Consider the following 15,517-nt stretch of genomic DNA (forward strand, 5'->3'; position numbering starts at 1 on the left):
TTAATGAATCAATTAATTAATGACACCTTTTTGATGCACTAAAAATAGGCCATCTTTTACAATTCCCCTTTGGACAATTCTCCCAATTCAAACATCCTTAAAAATTCTTATTTGTAAGAATTAAACCTAGTTACAATATATCTCAAATTATTCACTTTTCTTCTTACTGTGTTTACCATACAGAAAACCCAACTATATGCCAAGCACTGAAGTAAGAAAAGTAAAAGATCAGCAAGGTCAGCAAGGTACAGTGGCAAAAAGGAGACACAAAAATATATCAACCTGTTTTCAACCCTTTGTAACAAATATTTACCAACCTGAGTACCAGTGTGCTGGTGTATTTCTCTGAGATTAGAAAGATGATTGCTGTGGCTATCGCTATAAAGGACGTGGGTCTGCCCAACTTTTTGTGCTGCATGTTCCATGATGTTTGGGCCACAGTGCCCTTTCAGTGTGCATATGCCTTAAGTGGCATTGACAACTGATGAATGTGAATTCATTTCCGTTGTCATAAACTCTAAGGAACTAGTCCAATCCTTTTAGGAAAGTGTGGTCATGTTGGTTATCGTTTTTAGCTTATATATCATGGCTGTCTTTTACAGACATGCATATGCTATGCTGTACGCCTTAGTCTAATATAATAGGAAATATGACCTGTATTTTTGCGTGGCCAATTGTTTTCTCATGTTAGAGGCAAAGTAACCTTGTAGAACTCAGGTAAAGAACAGAGTGAAAAATAGCCAAAGTTAGTAATGGACTAAATTCCATATTGGTCATTGAGCTTTCTTTGTTAGGTAATTCTAAGCAAGAGATTGCATGACTATCTCATATCATTGTGATTCAGCATTTTAAGTAAATGTGCACCTTATAATATTGAAAGTTAAGTGCCCAGGTTGATAATGATGTGTAAGCAAAAATCGAGATACATACATTTAACAAAAATGATTCTATGTTAAGAATGTTAAAACTTTCAGGGATTTTATTTGGTTATTATCTGTATGCTCTTTTTAAATCCCCAGCACAACAGTACTCAAATTAGTACTGGAGAGCTATCAAATGGCATGTGAAAAAAATATCTAGGGTTATGCATTTGCTTATGATTTATTTTAATTACTAAATCTCTTGTACTCAGGAAATGAGCAGTTGGTTCTTGAATAAGTGAAAACATATAACTTTAGCACAGCATTAATGTTTATTGTACTAAGAATATTTAGCAACAAAAAGTTCACTCTCTTGGACTTCATAAACATTGTGGATTTTTCTAGGTTGAACAAAATATGCCACATTAAATTACTGCAAATTCATAGACTGAAATCTAGGGTAAAGTTCAAATCCCTTCAACTGTTTTCTTTTGGTTTTGTTTTGTTTTGTTTTTCTTGGCAAACTGTGTTTCTGTTCAATCACAATGCTAATCTCGCCCTAGACTCTTATTTAAATATATTTTTATTAAAATCTTTATTTAATCTGATTTAAACAGAAGTTTTTACTGGGAAGAAAATTAAGAGATCATAGCATTATAACATATTTTAAACATTTTTCAGAATCACTAGTTAGTATTAACTGTCAGTTAATCCAGAATAAACCATGATAACAAAAATATTCTGAGATAGTCTACATAATACGTCTTCCAGACAAACTTCTAAGTGCTACAGCTCCTTGTGCTTAAGCTGTGTTATGAAATCTTCGTTAAATAAAAATGTTCCCTTTCCTGTATTGGGTGGGTAGTGTGGCATGAATGCAGTCGAATCTTCATGACTGAACTTTGGAATCAGTGCTGAGCAGTGCTTCTGACCCGGTTCTATGGTGTGCACGTGTGTGTAAAGGAACCCTCCTCAGGGATGCACACCCCCAGACTGCCCTTTCTGTCTGGCTCAGGCTGACTTTAGAACCAGGTGTACCTAAACCACACTTAGTGGCGGGATGGGGAACTATCACGCTGTTGTTTTTCTTCTTTTCTGCATTTCCCACTGTCTATTTTGGCAACATCTCCTACAGCGGGGGAAGCACTAGATGCTCCCAAGCTTGGCCCAGGATCAGCTGCCACAAATGTTCCCTCCCTTCCTTCTGGGACATTTGTGCCAAAACTGCTCAGGATGAAAGACATTTTCAGTTTTTGCTGTATTTTTCCTTTTGGTTATAGACATGGAAAATTAGAAGAGAGAAATTGCTAAATGAGACCATAAGAGCTGAAAATGCGGAGTGTACCCAAAGGCAGCAGTAAAGGCCCCACTCCGGCCTCTGTAGCAAAAGACGGGAGAGGGCGGGCGACTGGACTGAGAAGGGAGAGCTGATCCTACAGGGAGGAGGTTGGAGTTCCAATGTAGAAGTCCAGTTCTTCAACTCCTCTAAGATGGAGGAAAAGGACCGGAAATGGCACAGGAAAAGACCACTTAGAGAGTAAAAGAATAATTGGAAAGCTTTATCTAATGCTCTGTGCCTTCTCTGGAAAGACATTCTCTGTGAGGAGGCTATCATCAGAAATGAGGAGATGGCTGAGGAGAGAGCAAGGAATGGGTAAAATGCAAAGGCTGAGTATTGTTGGAGAAGGAGGAGGGGATATTAATGGTCTTTCAGTGGTTAGCAGGACACTATGACTTAGTAATAATGGATCATAAGAAGTGGGTATATATTCCATCTTTAAGAAAAATAATACACAATTATCAATATCGAGTATGTACAAAAGTAAAATTTAAAAATTACAAGAATTTATGTTTGCTACTTCACAAAAACATGTGACTGTGGGAACCATTGCCAGGTTCCTCAGGGTTTGGAAAGAATCTCCTGCAAGAAAGGAGGTTAAAACTTAAAGCTTCATTAGCTTCGTGGTAAATTCACCTCTGGTCATTAGACTAGAAATACCACTAGAGTAAAGGTCTGGCTGGCACAGTATTACATATCAGACAGCATCTCAGAGGCACTGTTGTGGGAGCAGATGATGGATGCCTTCACAACACTGGCCTCAAACTATTCTGAACACCACTAACTTTTGGTTTTTGATAAAACTTCAAGAAGAACATGCCTATGAAAATGCTTTAAAAACTCCTAAAAGGTCTCCCTAAATGTTGGTATTTTCCTTCTTACGTTCTGCAAACTCCATTATGCCTCAATCAATAATCAAATTTGGCTGGGCATGGTGGCTCGAATCTGTAATCCCAGCACTGGGAGGTTGAGGTAAGCAGATCAGGAGGTCAGGAGATAGAGATCACCCTGGCCAACATGGTGAAACCCCATCTCCACTAAAAATACAAAAATTAGCTGGGCGTGGTGGCGCGCACCTGTAGTCCCAGCTACTTGGGAGTCTGAGACAGGAGAATCACTTGAACCTTGGGGGCGGAGGCTGCAGTGAGCCAAGATCATACCACTGCACACCAGCATGGGTGACAGAGTGAGACTTCATCTCAAAAAAAAAGGAAAAAAAAAAACTTTACCTAAGCATTCCACAAACCTATTTATTTTTTACCTTGTACAAGCACTTTAGGGTTTTAAAAATAATTACTGTGTGATATTGCTTTTCATTTTTCCTAGAACATTCTTCTTTTACCCTTGTATTCCATAGTTTAGGTAATATAATTTTAGTTCTCATTTATAAATGATTCACCCTCAGCCTTCATTTTTCTATAATAAATTTCTAACTTCCACTTTCATCTTCTTTTGGTAACTTCTTCATTCCCCTGATAATATACAATTCTCATATTGGCTCTTTTTCAGGGTTGATCCTTATTTTTCTTAAAGTACATGGCCAAAATTACAGCCAAGCTTGCATGGAAGAAAATGTCACGGTTTTATAAATCATTCTAGTGCACGTGCATGAGCTTTTAATTCTTTTGCTATATTATGGCCAGAATCTGGTTGTTTGTTGGCCATATGAGATTTTTTTTCAGTTTGATGTCTCCTTTAGATTCTCTTTAATAGTAGTTGGTTGGAATCACAGGAGAAATTTGGTCAGGCTAATCCAGAAGTTTGAAGTAGTGGGAAAAGGCATTCAAACTACTTTGGAGAGTGATGGATGAAGAGCCAGTAGGTGATAGAAAGGAGTGGGGTTGCAATCTGAAAAGAAGCATTTGATAAATCAAAAAATAAGGTCACGGGATAGGGATCAGTGGTTGACAAGATGAAAGGATTATGGTCCTAGAGAAAAAGCAGGAAGTTGGCAAAACAATGATATAATGAAGGTAGAGTTGTACTTTGTAATGAGGTCCAAGGTTCTTTCATTTGATGAGTGGCCAGTTTGGGTGGAGTAGGAGGTCAGGATGATCAACTAGATAGAACTTGTGTGGTAGGGAATAGAAGAGTGGTTCTCCACTCTGACTGCACATCAGAACCACCTGGAGAGTTTAAAGCTTATCAAGGCCTAGGTCCCACAGGCCAAATAAATCAGAATCTGGAGGTGAGGCTAGGCATTGGCAGGTGTGAAAAATCACCAAGTGATTCTTGTATGTAGTCAAACATTGAGGACTATGAGTTTGACCAATTGTTTGAACCTGCAGAAGTTTTTATATTCTTGCTCATCCATCTGGCCTTACTGCCCTTTATCAATTAAATCAGAAGATTTGGGAGTAAGATTTTGTCTCTGTGTCCCCACCTGAATCTCATCTAGAATTGTAATCCCCACGTGTCAAGGGAGGAACCTGGTGGGAGGTGATTGGATCATGGGGGCGGTTTCTCCTATGCTGTTCTTGTGATAGTGAGAGAGTTCTCATGATATCTGATGGTTTAAAAGTGGAAATTACCCCTACTTGATCATTCTTCTCCTGATGCCTAGAAGGTGTCTGCTTCCCTTTCACCTTCCGCCATGATTGTGAGTTTCCTGAGGCCTCCCTAGCCATGCAGAACTGTGAGTCAATTAAACCTCTTTTGTTTATAAATTACCCAATCTGAGGTAGTATATTTACAGCAGTGTGAAAATGGACGAATACAGTAAGATCTAGGCAAAAGCCATTTTAACAATTCCCTAGGTGTTTCCAACCTGCAACCAACTTTAGGAATCACTGGATTAGAGGCATTATATCCTATGATCTACTATGCACCATGAATAAAATAAAATTATATTATGATAGCCTTTGCATGTTAAAATAATATTTTGTCAGCCGGGCACGGTGGCTCACGCCTGTAAACCCAGCACCCTGGGAGGCCACTGTGGGTGGATCACCTGAGGTCAGCAGTTCAAGACCAGCCTGGCCAACATGGTGAAACCCCATTTCTACTGAATATACAAAAATTAGCCAGGCGTGGTCGTACACACCTGTAACCCCAGCTACTTGGGAGGCTGAGGCAGGCGAATTGCTCCATCCGCTTCTTAAAGTTTAAGGCACAGAAAGGAATAAGGAATTCAGAAGCTGCTCTTTGTCTTTGTTCTTTTTTGTTTTGTTTTGAGACAGAGTCTCACTCTGTCTCCCAGGCTGGAGTGCAGTGGCGAGATCTTGGCTCACTGCAATCCCTGCCTCCTGGGTTCAAGCAATTCTCCTGCCTCAGGCTCCTAAGTAGCTGGAATTACAGGTGCCCACCACCACGCTTGGCTAATTTTTGTATTTTTAGTACAGACAGGGTTTCACCATGTTGGCTAGGCTGTTCTTAAACTCCTGACCTCAGGCTATCCACCTGCCTTAGCCTCCCAAAGTGCTGGGATTACAGGTGTGAGCCACCATGCGTGGCCGGTTTGTTTTACTTCTGATGGTGTGGTACATCCTTCTAATTTAACAAAATGAGAATGACATAGTTTTGAAAAATGGAGGAGACCTTAGAGAAGAAGTCACACAACTGACCCCTTTTATGCATATGAGAAATAAGAGGCCCAGAAAGGATAATTTAGTTGTTCTTGATCTCTTGGGTGGTTAGTAATAGAATAGGGTCCCCAGACAGATCATTTTCAATTTTCTTTCTATGCTGGCTTCATTACAACTCTTAGTTTTACCATTTTCTATCATTTTCAATTTCCTCAATGATGGCTTCATTACAACTCTTAGTTCTGAAATGATAAACACTAAAAGGGATATGATTTCATTTATAAACTCTATGGAGTACATGGACAGGGTCAATGTGATTTTGTCCATAAAACTCTAGAACACTGGAAGTAAAAGCTGCCCTCACAGCATAAAAAAGTTTATTTTAAAACAGTAAATTAAACCACTAAATGATCCCCTAATACCAAACATGGCACTTAAATTAGTAACCATTTGAATCCTTCAAGCCAAAAGGATGGTCATTGGGTAGCCATTCTATTTATGTAGGAGGGCTAAAAGTTTTGGTGTCTTCATACCTGGGAAAATATGTGAATTTCATGAGGTCACATGCTAAACTGTAAAAGGAAATTTCGCAATCAGTACTTCAACCCTTAATCATGTGGTACACGTGTTTTCATACTCCTTGAGTTGGTTAGTCCAGTTCCTGAACTAAGCCAACCTAGAAGAAAATGGAACAAAAGCAGGTCTCTTTCAGGAACAGAGTTAACCACATATGACTATATTCTGTTTGTTAAATATGCACACTTCCTTGTATATTCATGGACTTTGGTCCCGGTAAATGATCTTTGCAAGAAATGTCGTGGGCACATCCTACTTACGCTGAGTAACATTCCTTGAGAGGCAGGTTGTTAGTTGCCAACTGCAGTGCTTTGTTTCCAGCTGTTTCCCAGCCTGTATCTTTCCAGCTGTTTCCGAGCCTACATCTTTTCATTGGCTGTGATGAAAAGACTAGAGCATGCTGATGAAGCCTAAAAGCAACTCGAAGGAGGGAAAGTGAATAGATTAGATCATAGAATTGGATTCAGCAAAGTTTCCATGGGCTGAAATGAGTGGCAAAGTCTAAGCAGGTGCAATTCCGTGGAGAGAGAAGACAGGTCTAAGTACTGGAACACAGTATATCAGTAAAGTGAAGAACGCACTTGCCTTACACAGTATTCGAAGGGCTGTTATTGGAAGAGAGTTTCTAAGCCCAAAGTCTATAGACCATTCATAGGCCTTCAGAACCTTGCAATTCCCCAAAGACTGTAAAAGTTTTTATCCATGTCTAAATTTTTTTTTCCTGGAGATAAGACCTGTTATTTTTATTCAATGCTCAAAATAAGAAAAATCAGATTAAACCTAAAAGTTATAACTAGGGAAAATAAAAGGCAGCTACAGATATATTTAGTTTCAACGTGAGGAAGAAATTTCTCACATTTAAAGTTGCCCAAACATGCTACCATGGAAGGTTTCAAATTTCTAGGCCGTTTGGCAAGAATATCATAGAGGGCATTTAAGCAACAGTAAGTGGTGAAATGTGTTTACATTTCTATAAAACAAATGACTGTGCACATGGAGAGAATGTCTCAGTAAAATTAATGTGAATGCTGGTAGAGTTAGGAATTCTCAGAGCACTGAGGCCCTGAACCAAGAGACCACAGGTGATGACAAGAATTATGGGTAGTAGGGGTGAGGGAGTTTGGGGGTACATGTGCCTCCTTTGGGAAGATCCTGGTTATTGATAATTAGACCAAAAAGATACCCTAGTCGTTTCATTTTTGCCTTTGTACTATTGGAGGACTTGCTATACGCCTGGGCCACTTAAGTTTGTCTGACAGATAAAGCACCCACAAACAATTACAATGGGGAAGTTGGTAGAGAAATAAAGGGTGAGGGTATAGTGGTTAGGACCATGGACTGGGGAGATAGGAGATAGGCTGGTTGAATTTCACTCCTGCCTCTCTATTTACTAGCTGTGTGTGACCTTGAAGAGGCTATATAACTACTCTGTGCTTGATTGCCCCCACATGCAAAATAGGAATGACAGTAGTATCTACATTATAGATTGGAAAATAAATACAAAAAAAAAGTAAAGAATTAAAAACTATGCTCAACAATGGTTAGCTATGTGACTGTTGTTTCTAGTTATTGAATGAAGATATTTGAATTATATTACAAACTGTCATTTATTTGCTGTATGATGTAGGGAAAATTCCTTATATCTCTGGCTTCATGCTTCCCACCTGTAAAACGGTGAACACATTTACATTGGATGGAGAGAATATCCAATTTAGTACTTCCTTTAACAACAGAAAGAGTTAAAGTACCCCTAAAGGTCTTACTTAGCAGAGTTCAACAATGATTTTTTGTAAGTTTAGGCTTATATTAGCACATTAATTATTAGCTTGGGAGCAATCCTTTAGCTTAGATTTTGAAATCATCAGCAAATTGTACTGTCTGCACTATCACCAAGTTTTGTCAGAGCCTTGCCCTTTTTTTTTTTTTTTTCTTTTTTTAGATAGAGTCTCGCTCAGTCACCCAGGCTGGAGTGCAGGGCACGATCTCAGCTCACGCATCCTCTGCCTCCCAAGTTCAAGTGATTCTCATGCCTCAGTCTCCAGAGTAGCTGGGATTACAGGCATGTGCCACCATACCTGGCTAACTGTTGTATTTCTAGTAGAGACAGGGTTTCACCATGTCAGTCAGGCTGATCTCAAACTCCCGACTTCATGATCCACCTGCCTCGGCCTCCCAAAGTGCTGGGATTACAAGTATGAGCCACCGCGCCTGGCCCCAAAACTTTTTATTAGAATGTCTTGAGGTATATTTCGTATCTGGAGATTTGAAGGGCTTCACAGTAATTCCTGATTTGGCCCCTACCTAAAGCTGGGATTCCCAGATCTAGAGAGTTTTGCCTCCCAAGCAGTTGGAGCCTTGGACACCTCCTGCCTCCTATCTGATAACTGATGATCCTCTGCTTGAATCTTTTGGAACAGAGAACACCTTGCCAGTTGACTAGGGAGTTCCTTATGCTTTATAGTCTATTTAAGGTTTTCTTTTCATCTTAAAAAGCATTGTATATATGTATTTAATGTGTAAGAATGCATAAGTCCTTAGTTTATAACTGATGCAGCCTCACATTAAGGGCTTTGCTTTTAAATTTAACCTCAAATGCTAAATTAGTAGTATGAACAAACACACATCAAAAAAGTCTATGGGTTTGGACTCTACTATTTTGAGGTTCGTCAGAATGGCTAGACTGCTGTGTACATTTGCTAAATAAGTCATCATCTTTATAACATTAATTAATAGCCTCCTGAAACATTTAAGAGGCTTAGAAAGAACTGCATTTAAGGACTTTGAAGTACTGTGTAAACAAGTACTGAAATGCTCGTTATAAATTACTCTTATCTATTTATCACATTTTTTTCTTGAGAGGAGTCGGAGACTGGAGAGGTTGACATGGTCAACCTTCAAATCTGGATTCCTGGCATTCTTTGAAAATAATGATTTTATCAGGTGCTTATCTCCTAACCAGGCTTCTGATTTTCGTTTTTGTTTTTGTTTTCTCACCTGCCTGTCCTGCTTTGAGCTGCCGTTTTAATTTATTATTCACGCAAAGTATTTGAGAGCTAATCTATGCTGATTTGCAGATGTCAGATTTTCTTCAGGCCATTCAACTTCCTTGGTGTGTTGGGAAATCTGCCTTCTATTTGTCGTGATGGATTAAAAGTAAAATAATCAGGAAGGAGACAGCCCTTCATTAGGCTTTTGTTCCATTAGTAGGCTGTCTCTGGGACAGCTCTGTGAAGCCACTCAGCCTGGAGCTCTATAAGAACACACAGGCCTGAAGCTCCCCTGCTTCTTGCTCAGCCCACGTTGCGGACCATGTGCTCCCTCTGCAGTATGTGACTTTCCTCCTCGGAAGGACGCCACAGTTTAAAATTTTGTCCTTTGAACATTTCCTTTTCCCAAGTTAAAAAATGATTAAGAAACCATTTTTCATCTTGTTTTCAAAAATGGAGCTGTGACTTTAAATTCTTAGATATAAATTTTCTTCTCAAAGTGGAAGCAACTTAAATTTTAGCATTAAAAGCCAATCTTCAGATAACTATAAAGTCAGGGAGAATATGCCCCTCCCCTTCTCCTTTGCGCCTGAAAATCCAGCCATATTGACCCTCTCTGGATCCCCAGTTGCTGTCCAGAAATGCACTCTGCCGTGGAGGAGCTTGCATTTGGATGAAGGATCCAATCAGTAAAACAGCTTCTCATGAAGCAAGATTATTTTATGAGGGGGATTCAAAGTACATGCTGGTGAGGGGAGCATCTGTCACAGCACGATGGGGGCAGTGCACAGGTCTCCTTTATGGGGAGGGGATGTTGGAGCTGAGTTCTGAAGGAGAAGGCCTTGAGAATCCCCCACACAGAGGGTTGGAGTCTATGAGGGGGGAAGAGAGGCTTTCCAGGGCAAAGGTAGAATGCATTTCTGGATTATCGTGTCCATCACAGTGTCTGGCTAGATATAACAAGTCCTCAAATTACATTTGTAGCATCAATACAGTTGTAGCATTATTGAGATAATTATAATCAGGCCATTCTGAAAGTATTAACAGAATTAGTGCAGATTCCAGAAAAGGCAAATTTAGAGAAATTTGGGGAAAACTAGGTGAGAAGAAAGGAAAATAAGGATACCCATATTCTGGGAAGAACTAATAGATGGAGAAGTACTATGAAATAGAAGAGAAAGTCAAGGTTATTTAATGTATGGTAAAATTCCATTAAAATTATACATATCAATAAATAAAACATAGAAACAATTTAACAGAATTAATGTAAAATATAAATACTAAAATTATTGTCTTTTTATAGCAGATGTGATTTTTTAAAAAATATAAAGAGATGGGGTTTCACCGTGTTAGCCAGGATGGTCTCTATCTCCTGACTTCATGAACCGCCCACCTCAGCCTCCCAAAGCGCTGGGATTACAGGTGTGAGCCACCGCGTCCAGCAGTGATTTCTTTAAGTAGACAGAATATCTTATACATGGCTTGAAAAGTGCTGTCTGGTAAAGGTTTTTCTTTATTTTAACTTGGCTATGAGGCAGGAAGTTTCATGACTTTTGAAAATTACTTCTTTTAAAATGAAAACTCTGATCAAAAAACAAAGCATGATAGATTGACACTTTTGAAATACGTTTTTATTGTCAGGAATTTCATGGGAATAAAGTGAATTTCTACTTCAAAAGGTAAAACTAAAATAAAGTTATAATAAAACACTATGACCAAGACTAGTTAGAATTAGTAAACCACCTGAATTAATCAAATATTAAATATAAATTAAAAATTACCCTATATCTAAATTACTCTAAATTTTTGACTAGAGAATATATTGACTTAGTGAGAAGTTGATAATTTTTCTTTTTTCTTTTTCTTTTCTTTTTTTTTCTTTTTCCTTTTTTTGAGACAGAGTCTCCTGTAGCCCAGGCTGGAATGCAGTGGTGCAATTTTGGCTCACTACGACCTCCACCTTCCAGGTCCTGGTTCAAGCAATTCTCTTGCTTCAGCCTCCCAAGTAGCTGGGATTAAAGGAACGTGCCACCATACCCAGCTAATTTTGTATTTTTAGTAGAGACGGGGTTTCACCATGTTGGCCAGGCTGGTCTTGAACTCCTGACCTCATGATCCACCCGCTTTGGCCTCCCAAAGTGCTGGGATTATAGGCGTGAGCCACTGTACCCGACTGAAAAGTTCATTTTTAAAGGTGAATGCGTATGTGTTGAGGGGTGGGGGATACTTGAATATAATTTTTTTACTTCATAAAAGCAAGTTGATTTAAAATGATTTTAAATCCATATTGTAGACATGGGAGTACTATTAATACATATGGAGTTACAATTTCAAAGAAAGTCTTCAAAGTTGCAGTGTTGTGGCTAGCAACCCAGTTAAACCACTAAGTGCTCCCACATCATCAGCACTTCTGCAACAGGCTTCTTTGCTTGGCAGGTCTTTATTATTTTTTTTAAAGACCATTTTTTCTTTGTTTTGTTTTTCCTGTATAAAAAAAAGACCCCCAATATAAAGGTAGGGAAAGGGACATGAGGGAACTTACCCCTTAGTGTAGAGAAATAGGGGGGCAGAAGAAGAGGCCTCAGAAGGAGAGGTAGAAGGGGAATGTCATTAAGGCAGCAAAGTAACCTCTGCAGAAAGATGGAGGTAGAGCCTCCACAGCCTCAGAGACGAAGGCAGAGACTGCCCTCTCAGTGTCCAGAAGGGAAATGGCAGCTCTTCTTCCTTCCACGGCAGCCACTTCATTGTTCGCTCCGGATTACCTTCATCCTTGTGTAGAGTGCTGCAGAGCTCGAAAGGCAGAGATTGGCTTGTGTGGGTTAAAAGTCAGCATTTCCAGCAGCAGATGTGCTCCCAGCTCCTCCATCTCAGGTACCATTGACTGCTCTGGGCGCGGCCCTCTGGGATGAAAGGCTCCACCGGGCGGAGATACATCTCGAGGCCAGTCATCCTCTGGAGGCAGCCCAATCAGGTCAGAGATTTTGCCCAACTGGTCAGCTTCAGAGTTTCCGCAGAAGAGAGGCTTCTGACGGAACATCTCAGCAGAGATACAGCCAACGCTCCATCTGTCCACAGGTGTTGCATATGTGGACCACAGAAGAACTTCGGGAGCTCGGTACCAGAGTGTAACAACCACGGGTGTAAGTGCCATCTGGTAGATCTGGTAGCTGTAGATTCTGGCCAGACCAAAGTCAGCCAGCTTGACTGTTCCACCACTTGTCACCAGAATGTTCTCTGGCTTCAGATCTCAGTGAATGATGCAATTGGCATGAAGGAAATCTAGGCCTCATAGAAACTGGCTCATCAGATCCTCAATGGTCTCTGCTGGCAAGCACAGTTGGGGTGCCTTGTCCAGATACATCCTTAGGTCTTGGTCTACACGCCCAAACACCAGGGTTACCTTGATCTCTCGGTCAGTTCGGGATGTGGCACAGATATCTATCAGCCTCCAGTCGCCTCAGTAAGGCCACCTCACGAACAGTGCTGATGGGAAGGCCTCCTCCAGCTCCTCCACTGGGGACTCTCACACTCTTTAGAGCCACAAAGTGGTCACTGTGGGGATCACGGGCCTTGTACACTGTCCCATAGGCACCGACACCAATTTCTGCCACTGGCTCATATCGAGAGGCAGCCATTCTCAGATCAAGGGAGACTGTTAGGCCAGGCCGGGTTGCTGGGGGGTGGCGGCCCGTTATCGGGGCCCCGGAGCCGGTTCCTGTGGCCCCATACACCCGAGCTCGGTCCCGGGCAGCTGGACGCAGAGGGCCCGACCATAGACACAGGCCACAGGCTACAGAGGCCCCCTCACCCCTACCCTTACCGTGTGCTTGGCAGGTCTTAAGAATGATTGCTCAGTCTTGTGACTGGCTTTCTCTCCTCCACATTGACCTGAGACAACATAAAATAAAAATATTCACCAACCATGTGATGGATTTGAAAACAACACACATGCATTTTTTCTGCTGTAGTTTTTATTCTTATGGCACAACTTGGGTAGAGTTTGGGGAAAAATAGGCGAGAAGAAAGAGAGGAAAGTGAAGGATACCCATATTCTGGGACGGACTAATAAGGTGGAGAGGGCAAAGGTAAAGTTAGGTGTTGGCTTTGTCATGACACTTGAGCACTGCATCTGGCTTTTAAACACTTACTGTGCCTTGAATGCAGCTGATTTCACAGAGTGGAACCTTCTGAGCCGGCCAATCTGGCTTCCCATCTTCAAATCCTCTTACTAGAAAGAGTGATTTTAAGAGCTATGGTGAGCAGGGAACTTGCCAACCCTGAATTTTATGGGGAAAATTGAGAAATTTGTGGTGATTTCCATTCTCCATCTGGGCTCCTGATTCTTCCAGGCAGTCCTTTCTTTATTTTTAGTTTCTTTACTTTTTCTAAGCTAAGATAGTTCTAAGTGTTTTACATTTTCTTGTAACTCTTTATCCTACTCATTTTCTCACTTTAAGTGTATGACATTACCTCTGAAGTCATGGATGAAATAAAGCCCATTATTTATCTTCCCTTATTCGTCCAGAATTGATAATGTCACCCACCACTACCTCCTCCTACCTCTGTCCCCAAGCAGATCCTTCCCCTCCGCCTTTAGGCCTTTGTGCAGTCAGCTACCTGTGGCTTCATATTCGTATTTTATATGTTGTCTCCTCCCTCTTAAAAAAACCCCAAAAAAAGACAAAAAGAATCTTCCCTGATTTAAATTACTGCTTTGTAGCTCTTTTTCCCTTTGAAACCAAAATTTGTGTGAGATTTGTCTATGTTTGCTCTCTTAACTTCATAATCTTTTTATGCAAATTGACTTCTATCTCCACAACTTCACAACTTCTTAGAAAATGCCCTTGTTAGAATTACCAGTAACTTTATAATTGACAAATCCAGAACCTCTTTTTCAATCCTCACCTTTCTTGACCCCTTTGTAAAATCAACACTATTGCTCAAATTTTTGTCTTTGCAATTTGAATTGTGCTGCCATAAGCATTGGCATCCTTTTTTCTTATTCAATGCTCTCTCCCTAAGTTATTTCATGCATTCTCTTGGCATCAACAATCACCAATGTGTTGTCAATTAATAATATCAAATTTATTACTCCCACATTAACCCCTCTTTTGAGTTCCATTTATATTTGAAGGACAGTGGCTTTGACATCCATGTGATTATGAACAATTTATGTAAATTTTCTAAACTTTTAACTTCATTATCTGTAAAATATTATTTTAAGACTGAATCAAACATGTCTGTTATGTTTCAGAGATAATAAAGGCCAATGAATATTGTCCTTATTGCTAATAAATGTTTTGTTGAACAGTGACGATGAAAGATGGCTTTAGAGAGCGTGATGGGGGTTGTTGTGGAGGAAGCTCCAACAGAAGATTGCAAAAGACAGGAAGCACCACATTTCGCTTAAAGGTGAACTAATGTAGAATAAATACAGGGTGTGACTGTGTTGGTGACAAGGATGAAAAGAGGAAGCACCACATTTCGCTTAAAGGTGAACTAATGTAGAATAAATACAGGTGTGACTATGCTGGTGATAAGGATGTGTTTGTGCTGGTGACAAGGATGAACATTAGCAAACATGAGAAGGCAGAAATAGCTCCAAACTGAGCATTTTAAAATGCTGAATATTGTTCCATTTAAATTCCAGCATATTCGAAATATGAAGACATGGTCTTACATTTTTCTGTTGGTGACTTACTGTTTTCCTTAAATTTGTGAATCCATAGGCATTAATTAAGAAACAAATTATATATTGTATATAATCTAAGTATACAGTTTGAATGATGCCAATGGTATACTTTTCAGTGATTTGTTCCATTGAAGCTCAAGTATTGTAACGAGTATAATATTCATTTATTCATCTATTTAAAAAATTTTTGCATATTATTCTGTACCAGGCATTGTTACATGGTAGGATAGATTATTATAGGGCACAAATGTTGGCCTCAAGATGCATAAAAAGACAGCTCTATGATTAGATAGCATGCATGATAGACATGCAACGGGTAAGAAAGGATATCATTTTGCTCAGAGCAATAAGAAGAACATTCCATGCCTGGGGCTTGCCCTTTTTGGTTAAGTTGCTCTCACAACTCAAGAATGCTAATAAGGTACAGACATCTCTCCTTGGGTTACTATCCTAAGATAGTCTGTGGCTCAACTCAAGTCTAGAATCTTTTCTTCTTCCTCATCATTAACAGTTATTTCTATATCTTGTTCCCAGTGGGC

The 15,517-nt window shown here is 40.0% G+C and overlaps 1 pseudogene; it reads right to left on the reverse strand.

Annotated features, from left to right (window-relative positions):
* Positions 1–11,733: 11,733 nt before the first annotated feature.
* On the reverse strand, positions 11,734–12,921 carry LOC116561038 (annotated as a pseudogene).
* Positions 12,922–15,517: the final 2,596 nt, after the last annotated feature.

Source organism: Sapajus apella, unplaced genomic scaffold, assembly GCF_009761245.1.
Source record: "Sapajus apella isolate SASKATOON/1434 unplaced genomic scaffold, GSC_monkey_1.0 scaffold28, whole genome shotgun sequence".
NCBI lineage: Eukaryota > Metazoa > Chordata > Mammalia > Primates > Cebidae > Sapajus > Sapajus apella.